The sequence below is a fragment of the Cotesia glomerata genome, linkage group LG2, assembly GCF_020080835.1.
Source record: "Cotesia glomerata isolate CgM1 linkage group LG2, MPM_Cglom_v2.3, whole genome shotgun sequence".
NCBI lineage: Eukaryota > Metazoa > Arthropoda > Insecta > Hymenoptera > Braconidae > Cotesia > Cotesia glomerata.
The window spans coordinates 23,178,495-23,206,265 of NC_058159.1; the positions used below are offsets into that span (position 1 = coordinate 23,178,495).

A 27,771-nucleotide genomic window follows, 5' to 3' on the forward strand; every position below is an offset into this window, starting at 1 on the left:
TATCAAATTATTTAGCTACATATAATAATTTTCTCTTGTGACAAAATGTAAGTATATAATCTGTCATAAAGAAAATACATCTCTGTTTGTTGTCACTAACCATGAAATTTGACAGCCATATACATATAGTCTAAATTATATATTTCTTCATCGTAAAAGCATGTTGTTGAAAATGTTTGCATGTGTCGTTAATTGCTTAAATCTCATTGGTTACTTTTTTTTTACAATTCGAAACATGAAATATTTAGTAGTAATATTTATGTGATAAAATATACCGATATTATTTTATATTTAAATACCAATTGACAGATTTAGGCTAAAAAGATAAACAACAGTTTATATTTTTTTAACGAGCTTCATATGTCATCATTATGAATTTAGCAATAAAAATAATTTATCTTATTAAAAATCAATGGATGTACATACAATAAAGCTGGTTCAAAATTTTTATCACAAGGATAGACAATTTAGCAGAACATATTTTAGACTTTAATTATTTCACAAATATTCCAATACAGTTTCAATTATAAAATAATTTTTAAATTAAAAAAAAAATGACGACGTCCCAGATTAGTCTAATATTTTTATTTATTTTTTTTTGCCTCAAATGAATGGATTCTGTAAATGTATACTAATGAAGATAGACTGTGTTTATCTTTTATCGTATAGCTTCCAACGCACATGTTACGCGTCTGTAAATATTCATATATCTGACTATATGCAAACGCTGCGTACGTATATTCTCTTTTGGTCAATGGTAAACATAAATAGCATATCTGGTTTACGCACAAATGATTGGATGAAAGCCATTTGGACCACAGTAATCGCTATCAGGTTTATGTATTCACGGGAATACCTAGCGTGCTTAATATAACATTCTCGAAACGTGTTAGTATTGAATCATTCAATTCATGCCTCGAAACGGTAAGCGTAAATTCAATAGCTTCCTTGTCTGCAATATTATTGTTTTATTATTTTATTCACTTTTATCATAAATTTTCTTTCAAAAGAGATTTGTTATATCGTAAATCGATTTTTCATTCATTATTCATTATTTATAATGATATATAATATGCTGTCAAAAATAATCTACTATGCAAATATAATGCCATGTCAACGGGGATTGACTTCATGACAGGTATAAAACTTTTTTATCATCCTAAAAACTCAGTTGCTCCTTCTCTCTCTTTCTCTCTCTCTTATTTTATGATAATTAAATTAAATATAATACTATTATTGATTTTAACTATATACAAAAGCTATTTGATTAAGTTTAATTAAACTAATTTAATTTTATTGAATTCGTAGCAAGTCGTCTACTCAATTTGTTTCGACGACTTTTTAAATTCAACTTTGTAATTTTCTATTCCACTCAACTCGGACGCGTAATTGTTTTAATTCATTTTTTTCAACTATAGAGTTTCCTTTAATTATAAACAAACTTTTTTTATTTTTATTTTATTTGATTAAAAAAAATATAGACTTACATTACATAAATTTTTAAATACAATTTCATTTTTAGGAAAGTTTCTTTTGCGTAAAAAACACATGTGAAATTGACATTAAATATTTTTATTGCAAATAAACAAAAAATATTTTTTCTTAATAAAAAAAAAAAAAGTCGATGAAATTTAATATTTTATGATGTTACTTTTATGATACAACCGGTAAAAAAACTCGACGCTTTTTTTTGTGAATTTATCTTTGAATCGTGATAGAAAAAAAAATATTTTAAATGAAATTTTTTCTTCACAAACCCGATAATAGACGTGAAAAATTTAATCCGTTCACAATTTAATATCGAGTCGGTTATTTTAAAATTCTTAACATTCTTGAAACATGAAATTCTATTGCTCAGTTTGTAAAGAGAATCAGCAATTAACTTTGTACCCACTGAAATTCCTCTGCAAATTTCAAAGGATTATCAAGCATTTACCTTGATATGAATTTATATATATCTATGCCACAAAATAATATTAATATCAACAGAAATTATCGGAGTGTATGTAATAAATATACAAACACAAATAACTATATTCTCAATGACTTCATAAATTAATCCAACCCAGTTAATTAAAGTATCATCAAATATAAATTAGCATTAAATGTATCTCACAGGAGGTTATTAATATCCTCACAATCCGGTGCTATTAATTACCATAATTCATAAAAGATAAACGCCGGTAAATTATAGACGAATAATTTGCTATGAATTGATAACAAATTTAATTAATTAAAAATAATTTATTAAAACTCGAAACAATTATACCCGTTTATTATATTACGATAATAACTAATGAACTCACGATAATAACTAATTAACTTTTTATCAATTACATCAGCCTTCGCTAAAAATTTATTTCAATCTAACCATTTTTATTAAATTAAAAACATACGCGTTTAGCAATGTTGTGTTTTTTTTAATTAAGCATTTCAATTACCCAAAAATAGGTGATTTTATAAAACGAGTTACTCACTCAAAATAACATTTTAGCGTTTTCATCTACAATTATTTACACCGCTATCGCGCAATGTTATGCAGTATTGTTCTATGTCCTATTTTACTCTTATTTCTCTTTAGTTTTCATGCTCATATATTTTTTGTTTTTCATTCTCATTTTTATTTTATTTTTTAACATTTATAGAAACGTCGATTTGAAGCACGTAACATTCGGACGACACTGTGAACAATTCTCCAAATGACTAAACACAGGTGTCACTTTGTCGCGAAATTTAAAAACATAAATAACACACTTATAGAACTTTAATAAATCATAATCATAACTGTTTATTACATATAAAATGTAAAATTTACAAGTAGTCGATTTTATGTCTTACATATTTATAAACCCTTGGTTTTTTTCATTTTTAAATGTCTCTCTTATTAACTTAATTAATTATTTATTTAACTAATATTTTTTTTTTTGTCACAAAAATTCTTTTACAATATTAAAAAAAAAATTTATTTTTTATTAATTAATTAATTAATTTTAAACAGCAAAAGATCTTTTTATTTATTAAAACACGAGTAAAAAATAATAAAGTAAAAGTGTACATGTTGTGAAAATGCTTGTGTAAGCTTGCAATAACAATAAAGTCTCGAATATAAGTAGTATAAGTAAAGGGTATTTTGTGAGATGAAGCGACGCGAACCGCGCTCACTACTGAATAAGAACCACCACGATCTGGGTGGTGGTGTATGGGTAGTGGGTACTGATGCACCGTCATGTGTAACGCCCCACCATCTAGTACATCTGGCACAGCAACCGCTCAAAACCGTGCACTACTATTATTATTATTATTATTTTTATTATCATTATTATTATACACTGAGAGAAAAGTGCATAGTTAACTGAATCATAACATCACAATTATGAAAATATAGTTTTCTGAACTTTTTTTTTGTAGTTACTCAAACTATGCATTAGTTTAAGTAACTATTGATAAATAGTTATATCGACTATATTTTAATAAATATGTTTTTGTTATCGTGTTAAACAAAAAGTTATTAGGTGACTGAAAGGTTTTTACGGACAACATCTCAGATAGCTAAACTGGAAGAGCCCTTCGTGCATAACCAAAAGATCCGAGTTCGATTCCCGGTCCGAGCTATCCGAATTATTTTTTCTGTTTTCTGAGTTAAAGTTAATCAAGATGGCTATTAAGCTGATATTTAACTGAAAATAGTTTAAGTAACTATCCATTGGGGTTCAATATAATAAATAATGTTAGGTACAAGAACTGCAATTAAATAGTGGTGATGCTATTTAACTAGATTTTCCTAGTTCAGTTGACCATATTTTTCTCTCAGTGTACATATATGTATATGTTGTATGTTGTTAGTAGTAGCGTATAGCAAGTACCGGCTTTTATACCGCGGCAATTGACTTGGGTACGGTCAACATCACGTGCAGTAATCACGTGGTGCTGACGACCGTCGTGTTTATGCAAAGATTACTACAACTAGATACAAACCCCCGACCACACATCCCCATCTCGTTTAAGCAGTATAATAACAAGACTGCTAGACTGATAGACTCGGACTCGAAGACTTGAGACCAAACGAGACAAGACTATAGGTGCCATAACTACTTTTCAACATCCGAAATCGTTTCCGGTCCTTCGTGTCCTTGAGACGTATCAATTGAGAATATAAACTGTTTACCAAACTCCCCTTAAGTTTGAATTGAGCTTTTTTCATGTCTTGAGTGAGAAGCTTTACTTTTCTTTAAAAATCTAAAAATCGATGTCGGCATTTTTTAAATTCTATACTTTAAAGAGACCCATTAATTTTTTAAATGAATGATGAATTTAACATTTTGATCCCCTTAAAAACTTATATTGATTTTATGTCAATTAAAAATATCTAACAATTGTTGAATTTCATTGTTTTCAAATAAATTTTTACTTTAATTTACTTTAATACCAAAAAAGGAGAACGCATTCTTCTCATCTTTTTTAAAAATTATCATAATAATGAAAAAAAATTTTTTTATTTTTGTCTTTCAATTGACCTTAACGGGAACACTTTGTAGTATCTAGAACAATTTTGAAATATTTTTTACGACCTTCCGTTCCTATGTTATTCGAAAAACATAGTGATTATTGATTAAAAAGCGCGGTTAAAGAAAGTTGTCTAAGAATGGCTAATAAAACTGTTCATTTTTAAAGAAAGATTGAAAAAGAAAAACATGTGTTCCTTTTTTTTAAATTAAAGTAAAAATTGAGTTGAAAACAATCATATTCAACAAATCTACTATATTTCAAATTATTATGAAGTAAAAAAAAAATTTCTTTTAAAATCAAAATAACATATATTTCCCTCAAATTATTGAACAAATTTTGGAAAAAATTCTTTCTTATTATAAGTTACAAATTGTAATACCATCAAATTAGGAAAAAAATTTTTTTTCGACGTACTCCATTGAGAAACATTATTTTCATTTTATAACTTTTTAACTTCCCGCTAAGAAAATTGAAAATTTTCGAAGAAAGAGAAGTTATTGATTTTGGTCCGATTGTCGAAAGTCGAGTTTTCATCGGATCTCCACGTTTTAAAATCCCAGAAAGCCATTCTGACTAGTTCCGCCGAGATGTCGGGCCGCGCGCGCGAGTGTGTGTGTGTGTGTGTAAATAAATTTTTGTCGTACGGTTTCTCAAAAACCAGTCAATCGATTAAATTCTACGAAACAACATTCGAAAGGATTTATCAAAACTTAGATCTGATTGGATTTGAGAGTTAATCCATCGAGCCATTTCGAAGAAACTAAAAAAAAACCAAACAAAAAAATTTGAATTTTTATGTTTTTTAAAAATCACTTTAGAGCGTGCTAAAAAATCATAATAAAGCCATGTATAAACTTTTTGTGCTTTAAAAACTGCGTCGAATGCTTTTTTAACAACGAAAATCGAACGACGCATTCAAAAGTTATAGTTTAAAAATTCACAAATTTTTTTTTTTGGTATTTTTTTAAGATATCTCCCAGTTTTATCAATTAATCAATATAAACCTGTATATTTTCTTTTTGTGCTTTAAAGACTGCGTCAAATGCTTTTTTAAAAAAGAAAATCAAATGACGCATTCAAAAGTTATAGTGGTTTAAAAATTCCAAAGAATGTAAAAAATTATACTTTGAACTAGAAGAATTTAAAAATTTACAAAAGATCAAGTTTTTCAAATTAAAAATTGCCAAAAATAATAGTTTGCCAAATAAAAAATTTAAAGAATGAATAAATACATTTTGAGCTCGAAGAGCTCAAAATGTGAAAAACTGTTCATTGAGCTTGAAAAGCTCAAATATTGACCAAAAAAAAAAAACATTTTAAGGCGCTTCAAATCCAAATAGTGGGAAGTTCTAGGGTTAGCCTGCGCGGTCAACCGATTTTCAGATTTTTTTTTTTTAGTCTCCAATACTATTTTCGTTTATTTACTAGATCATGTTCATTGTAAAATGAGTTCTTAAAATAATTATATTTAGATTTACCAATTTTTTATGTTTTTTAAATGAAATCATTTGATATAAGAGCAATAATAAAGCTAGTTAATAAATTAGCGGTTGTCTCGTGAGACTTATACAAAAAAAATAATTAAACAGCTTTGTTAAGAGGTCAATGCGAAAACCGCTGCCCTGCGGTATTGAGGGACTCTCAAAGCGCACGTGCAGAATCTGTGTCACTTAAATGTTCTATTAGATGTCCCATAAATATTTCAATTTAATTTGATCGGTATTGGTTCAGACATATACTTTGTTAATGTGCTCACCCTTGAGATTCAGCTTCCACACGAAATGGAATATTTAAAAAAGGCCAGGGAACAAACATGATAGAAATGGAACGGTAGTACCGAAGAATCTAGGATAAATGAATAATCGTAAATCATGATATATATATATAATGTATTACACATATTATGATACAGACAAAGAAACGTAATATGTAGGTGACCCTGAATAAAATGCATCACGCTATCGCTTGCCAACAGTTAGATCTATCTGCAGTGTGCATGTGACCAAGACTCATCAGCGGGGGTTACCATTGTGACTCAAGGGAAAATTGATCTGAAAATAGGGGTCGTACGTGCACGATTATTCTGCTGGCTGAGGATATAAGCCACTCGGTCAGCCGAAAGTCTATTATTATTCGAAATACAATCGTTAATTTTTGTAAAAAAAATTAATCTCTGCTTTTCTAGTGTGAAAAAAAGGGAATATTTATGGCCAGTCTTCTAATTAACCAATCAAGTGACATTTCTTAACCAAGTATTCCAACAACTAGCTTCGTTAAAGTTTTTCCAACACTCGCAGACCGTGACACTATTAAAAAGTTTATGAAATAATATTTTTTTTTGCTAATTAATAAAATTATGAAACTTTAATTAAATTATCTGAAGTGATTGTCGTATCAGTTACTATAATGAAATAAGTAATCGAAAAACTGGTTCAAGTAAAACTAACAGATAAAGTACTGTAAGTAAATAGACACTACATAATAAAATAAAAAGCAACCTAGGTGTATTTACTTCCTAACAATAGAAGATTGATTGTACGATAAAGTTGTTGTTTACGGAAAAAAAAAACTACTAAAAGTTTTATACGATATTATATCTAATTGTATCCTTATAATATGATGTATAAAGCAGTAAAGCTTATACGCTCGCGTGACTAACTCACCGACTAAAATCTCAAGTTTTATGAAACATTGATTTTACCAGTCATAAATCCCTGCATCCTTATTTTTTTATCACGCGATATAACTTTGAACAAGGAGATATCATTCGATAACTTATTGTTTTATTTCCATTTCTTCTTTTTACTCTTGTATTACCAAATTATTCTGACATATTTATATATTTATAGCCGGCTATTCATCACCATCACTATTTATTATTAAACAACTTTAAATTGCAACTATTTACGCTTGGTTTGCTTAATTAAATTAACTAAAATAAATGACTAATTCATTTAGTCAATCATACGTCTTTTTTTTTTATTTCACTTTCCACGTGTCTAACTTTCATAATAAAATCAATTATAATTTGTTTTAGATAAATTTAAGTTTTTGATATCTGTCAAACTAATTCAGTTTCCTTGACTTCGTTCTAGAGTCAAATTTAAATTCAATTTCAATCAATATATTATAAATTATAATTATTATTATAATAAAAACTATATTATTCAAAAGTATGATACTAAAATTAACAGAAGTTTAATAATTTTCAAGAATTTTTTAAATAAATACATTACTTTTAAGAAAATTGAATAACATTTTACAGTTGCAAATTTATTTTAAATATTTTTTTAGCACTAATTTAGCGGTCGAATAAGACCCAAAAAACTATGAGATTTCTGCTAATTTTAGTAGCTCATTTGAAAACATTTAAATTTACGAAAAACAAATCAATTAAATAAAAATAAATAAAGCTTAAATATTTCTTTCAAAGTCATTTATGATAATAATAATGATTACCGTAATAGACTACAAACATCAATAAATATGTACTACCCTCGCATTTACATTTCATAGCATTTTAAAACCATGCATCGAGACATTGAACATGTACGTCTATACAGCTGACTTTCAGATATTATTGATTGCCACGACACCGCGTTGGGCTGGTAGGTGTACTGTAATATAACAAAGGCGCTTCTGTATGTAATTAAACGGTGTTATGACTTCCCTTTACCTTCATTATTCCATCGTAAAATCACGTGGTAATTCTCATAATACATACCATTTACCTTTGCGTCTCCTATTATATACTATTTTTTATCTATATCGAAGAAAGCACTACTCTAACCGACGACTTCCTTTCTGGTCGATAATTACGTTTCGCTATTTCTTTACTTCCATTTGCTTCAAGTTCTATTTATATATATATATATATATATATATATATATATATATATATATATATATATATATATATATATATATATATATATATATATATATATATATATATATATTAACAGAGTTCCAACCCTCAACTATCTTTATTCATTCACAGTTTTTTCATTTTTTTCATTACCGTTCTTCAACATTCTCTCATTTAAGCTTTTTTTTCTTTCCAACTCCAACTTCTCGATATCACACCGAATAATCTCATTCCGACATCTGTTGATGTCATGTTTTTTCCTTACATCAAAAAATGGTTTACGCGGAATTATTTTATTCATTCATTCATTCAAAATTTTTACTTTTTGTTACTTTATAAGTTCTATAGAAATCCGCTTGTTGTAAAGGTTCTCATGTCGAAATTTACATAAAACTTTGCTAAAATATGACTTATATCTTATATCATTCATTTACTTTGAAAAATAGCATCAATTCAAAAGTGTATGCATTGTATGTATGCGGAATTACGTCGATAATTCTTGATTATCTTGACGAAAAATACATTTATTTTATGAGAAAATATCTCGGATAAATTCGAAAATGAACTGAATCATTCAATAAGTTCAAAAGTTGTGGGTGTTTGAAAAAATTTTTCAATCAAGGAAACTGAAATTTCTTGAAACCTTAAATAATTTTTAAAGTTAATGTGATTAAAGCTATCGAACTTCATTTATCTCATCATTTTTTTCTAATTATTCTCCAGAGAAAAAAAATTAACTTTGAATCAAGTAAATAATTTTGAAGAACTTCATCTTCTTGATTTGAGTAGAAAAATTTTTGCACTAAAAATTTTTTTTGCTTTAAGTAAATTTTACTTGATGCAAAAAAATGAAACTTCAAAATTATTTTCTTGGTTATAGAATTTTTCTCTTAATTCAAGTAAATTTTTTTTTCAATGTATAGCTTTAAAATTTTTTCAAAGTATGAGATATTCCTATAAATTTTTTTTTCAAATAACCTCCGGATACATCTTACCTCAGTTCCATAAAAATGCATGCTACATATTTCGCTTGAATTTATAATTTTTTTTAGTACTCTGAAAGTATTTGTAAAAATTTAATGTGGTCAAATTTCCGATTATGTTGTGATTATTTAAATCGATTGGCAATTTTCATCACTCTCTTGATATAACTTTAAATTATTTATTTGCATTGTTGGAAGCAGTAATAAGGGTACAAATTAATAAATGTTTTACTGTAAACACAAGAAGAAATAATGTGGTTAGAATACAACGCCTCCAGGAAAATATATATTTGAATTTAGTGTGGTTATGGAGAAGTTGTGAGACAGAGCCAGCGGTAGAACCAACTTTAGAGATCATGACAAGGGTCTTCCATTGGAGATTTTAAACCACCACCGGGCTTTATACAGATATATAGATATATTTTGTAGCGGTATGTACTCTATACTTTTGAGACACACACACCCACACCATAAATGTGGGACTTTTGCTGAAAACTGTGAACGCTCAGGCACTTTGCTAGCTTTTTGCTAGCCTCAGGCTCTCGGTCGCACGTACTAAAGTACGAACCATTACTCTCTATTTTCTGTGTGCAACCTCGTTTCCGCCTCTCAACTTCTCGTTTAGGTTTTTTTTTGTGACTCTTCAAATTATTATTTGTATATGTTGTTTCAAATTTATCTCATGTTAAAAGGCTTTTATCTCATCCAAAAAGCTTTTTTTTCCTCATAAATAAATTTTCGTCATAGACAGTCTACTCTATATTTATATATATATGTCAGTTAGTAATTTCATTTTTGTAAAATCTAATTTTATAGAAACGTAATTAAAGTTAACATAAAGCTCTTTTCCTTTTCTATCTAATATCATTAATTAAGATACCTGCTTGGCTTTATGAAGCCATCGTGATTTTTTTTTTAATGTTGCGAAAGAACTTTTTAATTTGATCTTTTTTAATAAATAACAATTTTCAAAGCAGTAAATTTTTTCATGTATTCACATCTGATAAAATAGAAAAAGTTTGTTAAAAATAATTAACGATAAATTACTTCGCTAGAGCTTATTTGATATTTCTTGTGCTTGAATGGCTAATTTTTTAATGCAAAAAAACACAAAATAAGGCATTTTTACTATCGTAAAAGCAAAGTAAAGTGTGTAGAAAAAAAATAATGTTTGTTAGAAAAATCTTATTCAAGAGATCAAAATTATCTAGATATTTATTTTCATCACGTAGAATAACAGCTTAAATTTGATAAAACTAATTTAGAGTATCTCTTCTCGAGTGAAATTTTGAGCCTCGTTCACTTCAGATCTTAATCAAGTAGGATCCCTATTCTACCTAACCGGAATTAAAAGGCACACTGAGCTTATAAATCTAAAGAAAGACTGAATGATCCTCTTATCAAACTAATGGAGAATGAAATAAAGTATTGATGTTACATTGGTCTATAATAAAAAAATAAAAAAAAGATTCGAACATAAAAGAAGTGGATCTCCGTATTGAATTGCAAATAATGTTTTTTGGACGTTTAACGTGGTACCAGAATATCTTAAAAATTAAGTAATTAAATATAATAAGTAATAAAATTAAGTAATTAATAGAGTGAATCATTGTTTTAGTTAATACTGTTAATTTTCCTAGTTTGTGTAGAAAGAAAGACTTCTAAACAAAATTTTTTTTTAAAAATGATTTTTTGCGGTATTATTGCATTTTTTACTATAGAGTGTAAGCTTTTTCCTTCTCAAATAAATTAAAAAAAATCAAAAAATTATTAGTTACCGTGTTTTGAAATGGGTCAGCCGATAATAGACCATTGATATTATAGCCATGGCCATGGATAGTTTCGAATATTTAGTTTCGATGCCGGCGGTAATACATGATAATAAAAGTACCAAATAGAAATTGAAAAACTTCGAACAAACTCGTAAAAAAGCACGAAAGTATTTAAATCGACGATGTAATCTTGAGATTCTGACCAAATCTAAACTTTAAAAATTGCTAGCTTTGTGAGATTTAGAGTAGCGCTCGAGGACTTAAAATACTGAATAAAATCGAGTCATCAGCCAACAAATTTTTATTATAATATAACTTAAATTTGTAAATCGAAAGCATACACTGATAAAAAGGTTAGCTTGACTCAGGAAAAAAAAAATTAGGAGAACCGTTGACCTTAAAGGCCATCCCTGCAACTTCCCGCCAATTCCGTTAATACCTGGGCGCTTAAAATTGCACCTACGAAGTTTTTGAGCTCGAAGAGCTCAAAAATACAATCTATGTGTTGTTTTGAGCTCTCCAAGCTCAAAAAGATACCTTTTCTATGCTTTTGAGCTCTGTAAGCTCAAAAGTTTGATAAAAGTTTCATAGAACACTATTTTTTGAATATTCAAACCGCAATAACTTTTGAATGAATGAACCGATTTTTACGCGGTTGGCGGCATTCTACGCAGTTTTTTAAGCCTCATAAAGAATTTCTAAGTTTTAATTGGTCAAACTAGAAATTTCGGAGTAATTCCGAAAAAACACTTTTTTGAGTTTTCTTTCCTGCACGATATCTCTCGAACGAATTAACCGATTTTGACCGGATCAGCGGCAATCGACGTGGTTTTTTGAGGTTAGAAGCTGATTAGTTTTTGGAGTTGATCGATAAAGCCGTTTGAAAGTTATTCCAAAAAAACCACTTTTAAAAAAAAATGTTTTTTACAGATTTTTTTAGATTTTTCGAAATCCATCGGTCGGAATCAGTCCAAATTGTATTCAGAATCTAAAAATATAATTTATGTGTTATTTCGAGCTCATAGAGTTAGCTGTTCTAAGCTTTTGAGCTCTTCGAGCTCAAAAGTCTGGTAGAAGTTTAATAAATCAGTATTTTTTGAATTTTCAAACTGCAATGATTTCTGAATGAATGAATCAATTTTCACACGATTGGCAGTATTCCACGCAGTTTTTAAAAATCTATGATATAGTTTTGAACACAAACTGATCGAAACGAAAATCTTCGAGAAATTTGAGAAATTCACTTTTTCCGAATTTTTTTGACAACGATAACTCACGAACCAATCAACCGATTTTCACGTTCTTGGTGGCGATCAAAGTGATTTTTGGGGTTCTAATAATTATTTTATTTCATCAAAAATGATCCAAAAACAAATGTAGAAGTTTTGTGAAAAAAACACTTTTTTCGAAATTTGTCGTTTTCGATAACTCCCGAACGAATCAACCGATTTTAACGGGACTGGTGGCAATCGGCGTGGTTTTTTAAACTTAGAAGCTGAATAGTTTTTGGAATTGATCGGTGAAGCCGTTTAGAAGTTATTCCAAAAAAACGATTTTTTGAAAATTTTATTTTTGAGATTTCTCAAAATCTAGCGAACTGAATTGATTCAAATTTTCACGAAATTTAATGGCAATGATACTCTTTAGATTGCCACCTATTTCGATCCGATCGGCCGAGCCGTTCAAAAGTTATAAGAGGTTTACATACATACATACATACATACATACACACACACACACACACACACACACACACACACACACACACACACACACACACAGCCACACGGACACCATCGCGGGAATAGTCAGGGAAGCTTCCTGTGACCTTAAAACGTCGAGATCTGATGAAAACTCGACTTTCTCAAAACGGGGTATAACCAATAACTTCCCGATTTTTGAAAATTTTCAATTTTTTTAGCGGGAAGTTAAAAATTTTATAATAAAGAAAAGAATAAATTTCTTGAGTCAAGAGATTCTTGAGCTCAGATAAAATTCTTGGTTTAAAAAAATATTTCTTGGTTTAAGAATTTTTGTCTTAAGTTAAGCTAACTTTTCTACCAGTATAGTAAAAATTGAAAGGTGGCCAGAAAATGTTCTGCATTTTGGATTGTAAACCGACATTTTTTTAGAACAAAACAATAATTTCCTTAAACTTTTTTAGTATTGAGCCAATTATAATTTCACACTTGACTTGAAGGAATTTTATCTCAATTCAATAAAATAGTTTATTAAAGTAAAAAATATTTTTTTCAATTTAAATCAAAAAAATTTCGCTGTAATAATTAATTAATCTCAAGCTGTTTTCAGTCAAGAACAGTATACCTCGACAGAATATAAAATTTTTCTTCGCTGAAGTAAGTATCTAGCACGTCTGTGCAGTGTTTTGTTACGCAGAGTGCATGATTATCTACAGAGAACTGAAAATACTGCTCTCGCGTGATATTATAACAAGTCAATCAGATTGTTTGGTAACACAAAACGAATAATTCGCAGATTCAATTCTCAGCTTAGACGGAATTTTGTTTTATTTCTGTTTCCTTTACGTAAAAAATTTTCTAGAACAAGTGAACAATGTCTCAACTCCAGATACGCGCAAAGCTTGGAATAAATCAATACAATCTTAAATTGATCCATCATCTTCTTCAACCAAATATATCTGAATTTTGTATGGAGTACACTAAATTTTTTTGGGAATTTTATCTTAATTTCAAATAATATTTCTTGCTCCAAATAAATAAAATTATTTAAATTAAGATTGATTTTTTCGACAAAAACTAAAAAAAATTGACTCAATAATATTTTTGATTTTTCATGTAAGAAATTTTTTAATTAATCCAAGAGCAATTTTTTAATTTTTAAATTGAGACAGAATAATTTTAAGTCAAAAATACCGAATCATCCATTCTTTCTGTGTATAATTATGTTGCTAGATTACGTTCAAATTTGTGTAATCGTACTATAAAGGTTAGCGGTAACGGTATTTTTACAATTGTTTCTATGAAGCGGAATATCGATACCATGTTATAGTAATAAAATTATCCTAAATCATAGATAAATTCAATCACTGTAAATATCCACTCATAATACATAACCGTTATTATATTATCAATAGCATACACAGTATGAAACACCTGTCACTACTTGTAGCTGTATAAATTGAATACTTGAATACGTTAATTATCTGAATATTGTTGCATGAAATTCACATGAAATGGCTTAGAGGTTTATTAGCAAAGTGCTGCTTGTAATGTGAGTCAAAAAAGTAATAACATGGAACTCTGATTTTTTATTGCAAGCCCTTTAAAATCCCTAGACGAAAAAACTCTGCTGTTTGATTGGTTTAGGAAAATAAAGTAGGTTATGCAGAGTATGAGTGCTGGGGTTGGTCGTCAGTTTTAAAATTCATTCATTTACATGTATAAGTACATTGCAAGAACGGAGCTTACATTGTTAACACCGGGTTCGTTGTTGAATGAAGGACTAACCAGCTTACATAGAAAAATTACATTAACATATGTTTAAGTGAGAAATGAAGGATTACTAAAATGACGCGGACTTGCATTCACTAGTTTATGACTTGATTTTGTGAAAACTAAAAAACTTTTTTAGTAAAACTAAATTTTCTTATTAAAAATTTTGAATCTTCACAAATGAAGATTGTCTTTTTTTTAATTTTAATATTAATAAAATAAATTTCATTACAACGTGGAGTCATACTTTAACTATTTTTTTTCCCTATTCAATATAAACATCATTATTCTTCACAGGATTAAATATAGATGAAAGGAGAATTTTTTTTTCTGATAAAAGAATAATTTTAATAAATTCCTTACAAAGAAATATTAAAATGCTTTATATTAATAATAACAAGATAATAAAATAAAATTGAGAAGATGATAAGCTAAAAAAATAACTAATAGTTGAAATTAATATTCTGTGTCGAGTTGTTACCTCGTGAATATGAATGTAAAGAAAGATATAACTCATAAAATATTGATAGACTATACAGGAAAGAATAAACCACTTGCTCTCGACACTTATCGTTTATTTTCACTGTTCTATGTGGACAAAAAAAAGAGAGACAAAAGAAAAGAGAAAAAATCTCATGCCCGAATTCATGTTGTAAAATCTATACAGTAGATGAACGATTGTGAGAGATAAAATGTAAGGATGGGGAGATCGAAAGGTCGATGATGAAAGCTTTGTCAACGGATGAGAAATGAAAAGCAATCACTCAACTACATCTCACCCTCTGTATATTCTGATAAAAATTTTATATCTTTTTACATACCTTTTTATTTGTCATATTCACATCGGAATCAAGTAATAACATGGCAATAAAATATCAGTTTATTTTTTGCTGGGTCTCTTTAATTCAACACTTTATGATTACCTAGAATCTGTTCTATTACAGAGAATCAAATAGTCTTGTTTATCGTGATCGTCAAAAATGCTTTGCTATCGAAAATTTTTATCAATTCAATGTGATGCTCGTTTATAAAAATACTTCATTGATATTTTATTATATATTGTTACTATATTATTTTATTTCATGATTCATGTCCATTGAGATCCAATCATATTGTATGAATATATTAAGTAATTTTATTTGATTTAATATTCTTATGAAAAATAACATGTACATTTTATAATATGATTTTTATTAATTTAAAGAAAAAAAATTTGATAAAAAACTTAATTGTATTTAGTAAAATGCCATTAAATTATAACTTACACCGTATAATAAGCTATAATCTTAATTCAGACAACATTTTTTCTTTATCGGTTAAGTAAATCGATAGTATTAAATTCCGTTTTTTTGTTCTACTTGAGAAATGAATTAACAGTAGAATTGATTTATTTATCTTGGCTATAGTCTCAAATTTTATCTCACTTTTAATATTAATTTTTTATCTTGATAGTCCAGTTGAATCAGAATAGAAATAAAATTAACTAAGAGTCGAATATTGGCGACTATTTTTTTTTTTCAATAGTTGAAATTTTTTTAAAACAAATAAATTATTATAACAACCTGAAAGTCCTGGTTATGAAAAATTGAAAGAACATTGAGGATCGTGCGGTTTTGGATTTCTCAAATTTTCTTATCACTATGAATACAATATGTCTCTTGAACGATGAATATAGAGAATTTTACTGTTATTTAAATGTTTTGACAGTTATTTAATCTAGTAGCGCACCACAAGAAGTTGGTTGACCGAATTGCTTTAGAGAAGCATAGAGTATTTCACATGGGAAATACTATCGACAGGATGATCGCCAAAACCGAACCGAACGAGTGGTACTTTCCGCATTCTCGCGAGCTACTCAACTGAATGCACTAGAATGCAGCTCGATATATATATATATATATTAGGGTGTGCCAAAATGTAACTTCCGTGGAGAACCTTTTAAAATTGGAATTTTGAGTTCCGCTTTTAACAGGGGCTGCGTTTGGGCATTTCCTGAGATATTTTGGTGTGAGACGATATATTTGATTTTCATAGAATTTTTTAACAGGAGATTTAATTGGGTACTTTCGGCCAAATTTTGAATTTTCACCGGAAATGCCCAAACTAAGCTTCTGTTAAAAAATTATGAGAATATTAAATTATACTTCGTGTAGTGACTATATAATATTGTGTGTGTGTGTGTGTGTGTGTGTGTGTGTGTGTGTGTGTGTGTGTGTGTGTGTGTGTGTGTGTGTGTGTGTGTGTGTGTGTTACGTTTAAATAAACATTGTTGCAAAAAACTATAATTAAGTATTAATAAAGTTGTACGATATTTGTGTCATCTTGATATTGTATAGGGGAGAAGGGGGTCAAATGAACCACGGGGCAATTGAACCACTCGACTTAAAAAATCGAAAAAATTGAAAAAACGCTTCATGCTCTTAGAATTAGATTCTAATATGTTAAACTTGGATATGATCAAAATTTGAAATCATTGCGATCGATAAATTTTGAAAAATTGAGATTTTCTTATTTTTAGGCATGCAAACTTTCTTTTCGGCTGGTGACAAATTGTTTAATAATATTTAAATTTTTGAATTAATTGATAAAATTTGAATTATAGTAGTTGTATATACTTATATTTTATAATCCTCAACTTTGTTTATAGTGATAGAATGGTTTATTTATTTATTATTTACTATTAATTGTTTTAAAATTATACGGGGTCAATTGAACCAGCAGTCCCGGGGACGATTGAACCATACGGAGAAGCATGGGACATGCGCGCGCATCTTGACTCGACGTGAAAAATACTCAGGGAAATAACCTAACAATTTGATAAACTCAATTTGTAATTAAAATTATTTTTAAATCGATTTTTAATTTATTAAATATAATATATGTGTATTAAAAATGTGCAACAGTAATATTAGAAAGTAACAATTAATATGTTATTTATTAAAAGTTCGGGTTTGAGTTATAAATGTCATTGGTTCAATTGACCCCGAGCAGTGGTTCAATTGCCACCCGAGCGGGGGTCAATTGAACCATTCGACGCGTTTGGATAAATTAATAATTTTTAAAAATTCACGTTGTTTATTAACTAATTTATGTATTGATAATGATAGTAGACTTAATAAACTATCATTCCAAGAAAAAAAAAGTTATTATTTAGTTTTAATTCGAATGGTAAAAAATCACTAAACTTTTTTTGGTTCAATTGACCCCCTTCTCCCCTACAAATAATAAAATGTTTCAAGATAATAATAATAGTGTGCGCCCTTCTCAAACCAACGCTATTCCGACATATATATATATACGGAAAATACTTCAATGCAGTACTTTTGCTTTGGTGTTTCATTATTTGCAGTTATTTGTTCTCAAAAGTACAGAGTACTGTTCCTTCCTTCCGGTCGCAAGGTTTAATATAAGATTATATTTTTACTCATGGGATAACTTCTCGCGACATAACTAATATTTAAAAGCAAATTTTTTAGTAATAATAATGGAGGTTTTACTTGTATCACCTGGGCAGTGTTTTACAAGGGTGGGTGGGGTATTATTTCTCAGTTCCCTTTGTTACACAACACACTTTTTTCCCAGCTCTACTTTGTATTTACTTCCATCATTATTATCACTTCATTATACTCACTACTTCTTTTGACCCCACCCCCCTGCATGTCAGGATTTTTTCATTCCCAACACACACTTCTTAATGTGGCTGTGGACCAACTTGTGCATTCTGTACCGCATTCACCCTGGTCCTTACAACTCGGTCATTGGAACAGAAACATGGGGAAACCACAGAGAAAACCCATGTTAGTACAGTCGGAGCTGGGTTAAGTCTACAGTGATTGATAAGAAATTCTTCTTTATCGACCATTGGAGCATTAAGGCCCCTCTCCTAGTGTGCAGAGATCCCTCGCGCTAGCCAACGCTGACTAGAGTGATCACTCATTCAAGTTGTTGCTTAAATGGGTGATCGCCCAAGTCAGACGTGTGCCGCCCGGTTATCTCTGCCACCTCCAGAGGCTGGCAACATAACGCACATATTTTTATTTATACAGTCAACGCTCTCTGTATTGGACTTCTCTGTATTTGACCACATTCTTCCTTTGTATTTGACGATTTTACACAGCTCTTATGGACAAGGACGAGTCAAATACAGAGAATGGTCCTGTACGGGCGAGTCAAACACAGAGAGCGTTGACTGTAATCGCTGAAAAATATTGGTGCGTGCCGGGATCGAACCCGGGTCCCATTCTTTCGAAAAGCGGGCACCGAACCGACCAGGCTATTGCCAGCCTTAAAATTTTTTAGTATTTTTATTATTTAGAGGTTAATTTTTTATTATTTCTTGCAAAGTGATTGTAATTAATTGCTCAGGGACTGTTATGTATAAAACGCTAAAAACATAAAACTTCAAGGTTTTATGTCCTGGAGTTTAACTGAAAATAGCCAAGTGTATGACTTAGTTAGTACTTTGTAGAAAAAATAAATTTCCTTTTATATTTTTATTATTATGCGCACAATAGTTTATTTCTACAAAGTGTATCGTTTTTAAAAAGTATCCATTACTCCAAGCTTGAAAAAGTTATGATATAATAAAATTGTACTGTTAGTATAATGGAAGATAAAAAAATAAAATTGACTTTTTAGGAATTATTTTTCGATCAAAACGATTTTTCTTCGTTATTTCTACCGATTAACCAAGTGATAATAATTCGATTATATTTAATATTGAAACTCGAAAACTTTCAACTTCATGTTGATAATATATATAGAATCGATCTTAGACGGACTCATATCGAAAATCAATAAAATATTATATTAATAAAGATGAAACTTAATAGTTTTGATTGTAAAGCTTCAGGATTAAAGAAAAACTATCTTATAAATTTGGAGTTTTTTTAAATTTTATTAGTATCCTTATAATATTACTTTAATGGTATCTGTTTATAGAAAAGCATTCATAGCTGCAAAGATCAATGACGTGACAAAAAACCGCTAAAAAGATTGAAATATGTGAAGCAAGACGGATTTATTATAAAAAAGAAATTTTTCATTTTCTTTCATTTCATATTCTATATGCGCATAAATATAAAATTAAATGTATAATAAATACAAAAAATGTTTTTTTTGCCTCTATATTATACTATTTGAAAACTGAATAGAATTTTTTTGTACAAGAAATTAAATCGATCTACTAAAAAAATTGAAGAAACTTTATCACAGTATTACAAAAAAATTTTAATATCATTCATTTGATTTGATGGTGTTATGCATTTTGTATATACATCTATAATTAAAATTTACTATCGATAATTCAATGTTTAATTTAACTTAAGAATTTCATAACTTATATCTGAACTTATGACTTTCTTTATATTTTTTCATTTCAATAATACGAAAAAGTATGAAACTAAAACTTTATGCAAAATTAAATTTTATAATTGAAAATATTGGTTCATAATTTATAAGTTAAAAAGTTAAATATTGTTGAAAAAAGTAGTTAATAAGTAAAAAGTAACATAACAGCAATTTCATCTAATCAAGTATTTCTATTATTAAAAAACGAGAAAATATAAATTCGACGGATCGCTTTTAAATTTTTTAACACTCGATAAAATTGTTTTTTTGTTTTGCAACTTTTTATAGAACATCAGCGTTCAAACGTATTTACAACTTTGATGTTCAAATAAAAAAGTCCGCTTTGCCGATATTAGTTTTAAAGTTATTTACATTTTTATGTATAAAAAGCCTGCTCTAAATGTAAAATTGCCGCTTTGAATGAATGTCTTTTTACCAATAGTGAAATTGCTTTTTTTAATTAAATATCAATCAGCTAACATCGTTTGTAAATGTTTATTAATATTGAAAACCAAGTTCAAATAAACCAAATAAATATTTATTTTATATGGTCATATCATGATCACTTAATATAAATACCCGCAGTAATTAATGTTGTTAAAAATTATAGCTTGAAATAATTAATGTACAGTTTAAAAACTTTTCCTGACATGAGACATGAATGAATTGGTATAATTTCCGAGACTGGTATCAGCAAGATACGAACGGCCATAAAAAACGTTTGTAGCCATTGATCCAGGAATGCACTACACGCTGCATGAAAGTTGGAAAAAAAAAGTATAAAAGTACAAGATAAACATTTGTGCACGTAAACCCAAAACTACCGCACCGTATAAAATATTGCTGCAAAAAAGTGTTGAAATGGGCACTTTTACAGTTATTGTTGTGCATTAACTTACGCTTCAGATATCTGCCATCAGTATTTAGCATTCACGTCTTAATAACGAGGATTTAATACTCTTTAATTTTATCGAGTTGATACGATTAAACTGTAAGTATACTTCAGAAATAAATCAATATTTACTTCTTTAAATTAATTAGGTCAAGAAAAAAGCTTAATAAAGTGCAATCTACTTAAATTGTTATTTTTGCATCAGAATTTTTCAAACGAGGTCGTCAAAAAATACTCTATCAATGATCATGCAAATACTCATAGATTTAATTCCAGAAATTATATATTGTTTTTATTAAAAGTATATAGCTTCGGTAAATTATATGTTGAATTAACGCAACATGAAAATTTGAATTAAGGTGATTTTTCAACTGTCTATGTCATGGAGATCAAGAATCTTGAATTTTGTTATAGAAAGGAAATTAATGACCAAAAGTATTATAGATTATGAATAATTCAGTTTGAAGATAAGAACATTCGATATTCTCTTGGTGTGTTTTTGCATATCGAGGATGAGTATTTTTAAGCAAAGAATCATTTTTAGAATTTATTTTGTTCCGTTAGTAGATTTCTGATAAATGTGTCACGAAAAAATTGTAGCTTCAGCAGGAATATGTTTCAGTAACTTCAATGTTTTTATACATATAACATCGCAGCTACAGGATGATTTTTATTGCAATTGTCGTAATAAAAATTTGTGATACTTACAGAACTATTATTATTATCATTATTGTATCAAACCAGAAATAAACAGTAAAATTATTTTCACCATAAAACTTTAATTATGACAATGTTAGTAGAAAATTATGAACCTGAAGAAGTCATAAATTATTATGAAACGTCACGTAATAATAAGCTGTAGTAACTGAATCATTTTACCATTAATTTAGCGTGCGAAAAATGAAAATGTGATACTTCACGCAGACATTTCATTTTGGCATCATATCAACCCATAAAATTAACGCAAAATAAATTTAATTAATATTGTTTATCACTTCCAAATAATTTATTAATTTATTTATTTATTATAGTGAAAAACCCAACAGATATAAATCCAATTGTAAGACCTATCGAATACATATTTTCAAAACTTATATTTACAATTGATTTGTTTGTAATTTTTATACTGTAAAAGCGATATATTTGTTATTGTGTTCAAATCAAATTTTTTAGATGAATAAATTCATGATTAAAGCACGATAAACAGTACAAAAAAAAAAAATAATTAAAATTATTTATTTTGTTATATCGAAAAATATATGTGGAGTTCTGATGCTATAGGTTTTCAATTTTTTTTTTTTTTTTTTCATATCAGCTAGTTCATATTGATATCAGATATTTATTTGATGACTAAAAAGAAGTTGAGGTATCAAAAAAATCAAATAAAAGCGAATAAGCTTTTTTTTCTCTTTTCTTCTGGTTTACTTTGATTGCTAGCATCATTTATTTAAATATTGAACTAAGTAATTAACACCACTACCATTTGCCATGCCATGGTACATACCGTTTGCCATGATACACTGTAAAAAATTTGCGGAGTGAATGAAGAGTGAATGATTTTTAATTGATTCACTCCCAGCGGGAGTGATATTTACTCCGAGGAGTTAATTTTTATTAATAATAAAATTCACTCCGCATTCACTCCCAAAATAAATGAATTTAGAAATAAATAAATTTTTGTAAAGAAAATATTTTTATAAGCCCTTTTTATATTTAATTATTAAAAATTTAATTTATTATTTTTAATAATATTTCATTTTAATTATTATTATAATGTTTTTATTTATTTTTTTTTATAAATTAATTATAATTAAAAATTGTCAAATGTCTCAACAATAAAATTTGAAATTTTTTTTTATATTCAATATCTCAAATAGTTAATAAGAAAAATATGTAGATATATATATATAGATATATATATATATATATATATATATATATATATATATATATATATATATATATATATATATATATATATATATACTAGCGGACCCGACAGACATTGTCATGTACACACGTCTTAAATTTAGAAATTTTAGGAATGAGCTTGTGTAGTTAAAAACATCATTAGTTAATAATATGCAATGGGCATTCTTCAATAATTAACATTTTCGTAAATATAAGCCCATTGTGATTTTATACTCTTCAAAAGCTTTCATTTGAGTACCCACATGCATTTTTGACATATTTTATATATTTATATATTTCACAAATACCATATATATAAAAAATGTTATGTGGGTACTCAAATGAAAGAACTCGATGAGTGTAACATCGGGATGAGCTTATATCTTTAAAAACTTCAATAATTAAGAAATGACATTGTATCTTGTCAACTAATGATATTTTTAAAGATATAAGCTCATCCCGATGTTACACTCATCAAGACCTTTCATTTGAGTACCCACATCAATTTTTCATATATTTTATATATTTATATATGTTATATATATAAATATATAAAATATATCAAAAATGCATGTGGGTACTCAAATGAAAGCTCTTGATGAGTGTAACATCGGAATGAGCTTATATCGTTAAAAATATAATTAGTTAACAAAATACATTATCATTCGTTAATTATTAACATTTTCATAAATATAAGTCCATTATGATTTTATACTCATCGAGACCTTTCATTTGAGTACCCACATGAATTTTTTCATATATCTTATATATATGATATTTATAAAATATATGAAAAGTGCATGTGGGTAGTCAAGGTCAACAACAATTTATAAATAAAAAATCTATTAAATAATACATTTTCCCGTGGACTGAATTGTGAATCTAAACCATTCTGGAATCCACCGGAAGACACACAAAAAATTTCATTAAAATCGGTCCAGCCGTTTAGGAGGAGTTTAGTGACAAACACACGCACAGAAGAAATATATATATACAGATTAATTTTGAGATTTTTTTTGTAGAACGAAAATTCATCCTTATTTTATTTATTTTAAAAACTCCGAACGCGGATGTTTTTCGGAGTGAAATTTGAAATCACTCCGAAATCACTCTGAAATCACTCCGCAAATAAAAACTCCGGATTCACTCCCTACGCGGAGTAATTAATTACTTCACTCCGGAACTCCGAGTGATGGGAGTGAAATTCACTCCCGTTTCACTCCGGATTTTTTACAGTGTAGTTAAAAACAAACTCATTTATTATATTATTAATCCATCAGTGTAACATCAACGTATAACTTTACAACGATTTTAGTTCCCCGGATAAAAAGATCTTAGATTAGAAGTAATTGACGCAGATATCATGTGAGTGCATTAAATATGTATTATCTTGAATCTAGCCTGTATAGCGGCCTTAAAATGTATCTAGTTTCGTGACTATTATCTTTGCGAACATTACCATGATAAAAAAAAACGTTAGTAGCTACATTGTTACTACACAAAGTGCATATATACGGGTACAGTTGTGGTAGTTATAGCGAGCACTATTCTGTTAGTTTTACAAGTCTTGTCACGTTTTAGCAAATCCTAACGAAACATTGAAAACATGGGGTGCATTCGTACTCGATTGGTTTAGTTCTAAAGCGTAATGTTGTATTTGCTATACAGTGCATAGTTAATACAAACCCATTTACATTGCACGGTGTTTTGTTTTCTCCATTACTCGGCGGATAGTTTAGATAACTATTATATAGAAAGCTATAAAAGTTAAGCTGACGGTATATCTGATACACGAGTCTAGTTAAGATAGGATTTAAGGTGGTGGCATTCGTATAAAATCGATGTTCAAGCAAAAGAGCTCGCTGCTACTGCTGCTGCTGCTGTTGCTGTCGCTGCTGTAGATTTTTTATGTTTATATATAACGCGAAAGCGCAATATCACTGCGATACCGCAAGGAGGAACGACACGTGGCCGAATGCTCCCGAGATATAACGGCATTTTTATTGAATTAAAATGTCGAACTTTATAGAAGTCAACTTTAAAATCTTGGAAAAAGTTTCTAAATTGTCAACTTGATTTTTTGCTATTTACCTGATATTATATTATTATCATATTTATTGATTATTCATGAATAAAATTATTTTTTTCTTTTTACCGATATCACAAAAAATTTTACCAGAAAAAATTTTTATCGCTGAAGTAAGTAAAATGTAATTAAGTTCCAAAAATTAACCTTTTTTAAACAAAAAATATTGAAAATAATTTAAAGAACTGACACATCCAATTTTTTTTCAACATGTTTTAAAAAATGTAATAAATATTTTTTATTAAAATAGAAATTTTTCTATAAATATCTTTGCTTATGTAATCAGTAAGCTCTTTTTCCATTTATTCGATTCACCATATTTACAAAAAAACAAAAAGTGGGTGGAAAGAATCTTTTGTAAAAATACCAAACTAGAAAATTTAGATCCGTATAAGAGTTCACACTATAAAAATGTAATAAAAATGTAACAATACCTATGATGTAGATATACATATTCTTTTTATCAGCGACTATTTTTTTCAATTTATTTGAATTTTATTTTGGGCGTATATAAGTTCTATTGAAAAAGATGTAGGTAGCATGTTCTCAATATAGAATGTATCGACGTAATTCTTTGCACCATTTCTCCGTTTTGCATATATATTGTAGTATATCTTCATTTATGTATGTATATATGTATATTTTGTAACTTCAAAGTACTTTTTCTCAAGGATACGACGCTGATAATTTTTTTTTTTGTCGAGTGTAGACGAAGTCAACGAGACATTTTCCAGATTGCTTCGTGAGCATTTATATATAATATAAATATAAATATATATCAAGCAGAGGTAAAGTCAAAGACTTCTACAAAGTAATCCAATAAGCTGTCTAGTAAGCCTTTCGTTCTTTGAGTGAATGAAAAACTCAAATTATTCGGATGTAATGTGTTACAATAGAGTTGAATTCGGGAAGGTTGTTTTTCGATCTCTTCACTTAAACATTTTCATTATAATTTCTCTTATTTCCTTTGACATTTCCTTACCTTCTTTTATTACATTTTCATCATCCAATGTCTATTTTACCTGACGCAAAATTAAAATCCCTTTTTCTATACGTATATCCATAGTCTATGTCTGCTTGGAGATTAAAAAGACAATAAAGTTAAAAAAAAAATGACAATTTTAACTCTCACTATTTTTATTTAATGAATTTCTTCGACAAGAGAATATTTTTCACGTGTATGCTTCGACACCTACTGAAATGTCTGTATGTTCATTTACATTCTCTACTGTACAATACTCAGCTATAAGTGTGTATGCGCTTATAGCGTAACTACATATGAAGAGATATAGAGCTGAATATAAGAGTATTATCTGATAAGGACGAGTTTTACTCATTTTTTCTTGAATCTTCTCTCATTTCATTATGTTTAATATTTATTTTTCTTAATTAAAGAAAATGTTGAGGATAAAAAATGAATATCAGCGTAGTAACGGATGTATGTTCATTAGTGGCGTAGATATATAGAATATGCAGGCGGCAGATTATCAAGAGCAACATTCATAAGTTTAAATGTTAGCAAAGGAATTTTCCTCGTTGAAATATATATACATATATAGTAAAAGGGGTTGGAAATTGTTTCGAATGACTTTAGAGTGTATGAGCTATCACACGGGGTTGTTCAAATTATAGCTAAAATCCTCAGTGATTAATGCATCAAGAATTCCATCTTGTGGTTTAATGAAAATATTTTGGTCTTTCTCATCTGCATTAGTTTAAGTGCATCGTTAATTTTACAGGAAAATAACAGCTATAAATTTCATCCAATTATTTTATGTGTGTTTGCTTTAATTAAGATTTTAAACTAACAAAATATTTCTGATTTAAAATCTGTTTAGATAGAGATTTAAAGTAAGTTTGTTTAATTTAAAAATAATTATATATTGTAAAAATCGTGAGTTTATTTAGCGTGAATTTCACTCCTATCTCTTGGAGTACCGGAGTAAATAAATAAACGACTCCGCGTACAGAGTGATTCCGGAATTTTTTTTCAATGAAGTGATTCTGAAGTGATTCCAGAATGAATTTGGATTTTAATCCGATAAACTTCCGAGTACGGAGTTTTTAGACTAAAATCAATTTTTATATTGCTGATACAAGTTTCATATACCAATTTTCCCTTGGTATGAAAAAAATTCAAATTAAAAATAACGCCATTCGGCCGCACCCAAGGTGGAAGGTAGATTTTATAGAATAGATTTAAGGTAAAAATTTTTACTAAGTGAGAGTATTATAGATCAAATCAAAATATATATAGATATATAAATACATACATATATAAATTTTTTGACCACTGCTTTTTTCGAACTTTACTCAACTATTTAAAAGATAACATATGACAATTTTTGACAGGCATTCACACGGAAAAACAAAAAAAAAAAAAAAAAAAAAAACTACATTATAAATAGTAATGTGTCATTACAAATTTTAAACTAGATAAATTGTAGTTCGAAATAACATTTTTATAAATTGAATGTTAATTTTCACAGCTTACAAAATCTGTAAAAATTACAATCTCAAACTGTAATTTTTCCAGTTTTTTACATGAAGCGCAACGTAATATAATATAATGTAATTTTTACTTTTTTCTTTTTTCGTGTAAAAAAGTTATATTAATTATAAATTTAAAAATTTCTACCTACGCATTTTATGAATTCAAAACAAGTAACAATTATTTTTTTATTATTATTCACTAAAAAAAAATTCATAGAGTGAATTCTATTAATAAAATAAATTAAATCTGTCTCGGAATGAATTAAACTCCCGAAGTAAGTAAATCAATTGAAAATCATCCACTCTGCATTCGCTTTATGAATTTTATAGAGTGTAAACTTTGCTCATATGAAATTAATTTTTTTGGGATGAAGTTAAGAAATTGTTAAATTTTTTGAATACTTTGAAAATTTCAAATTTATTTCAAAACATTTCTTT

The 27,771-nt window shown here is 28.2% G+C and overlaps 1 protein-coding gene across 3 annotated transcripts in view; it reads right to left on the minus strand.

Annotated features, from left to right (window-relative positions):
- The window catches only part of LOC123260036 (galactosylgalactosylxylosylprotein 3-beta-glucuronosyltransferase P), a 56,012-nt gene that overhangs the window by 14,423 nt on the left and 13,818 nt on the right, over positions 1-27,771 (minus strand). Inside the window, exon 1 of one of the 3 annotated variants that reach the window (XM_044720960.1) lies at positions 2,478-2,791. The exons of 1 other annotated variant lie outside the window; for it this stretch is intronic. The gene's annotated coding sequence lies outside the window, so the exon portion shown is untranslated. Of the gene's footprint in view, positions 1-100; positions 196-2,477; positions 2,792-27,771 lie in introns of those variants that run through there. One more of the 3 variants, XM_044720961.1, reaches the window with a different exon arrangement.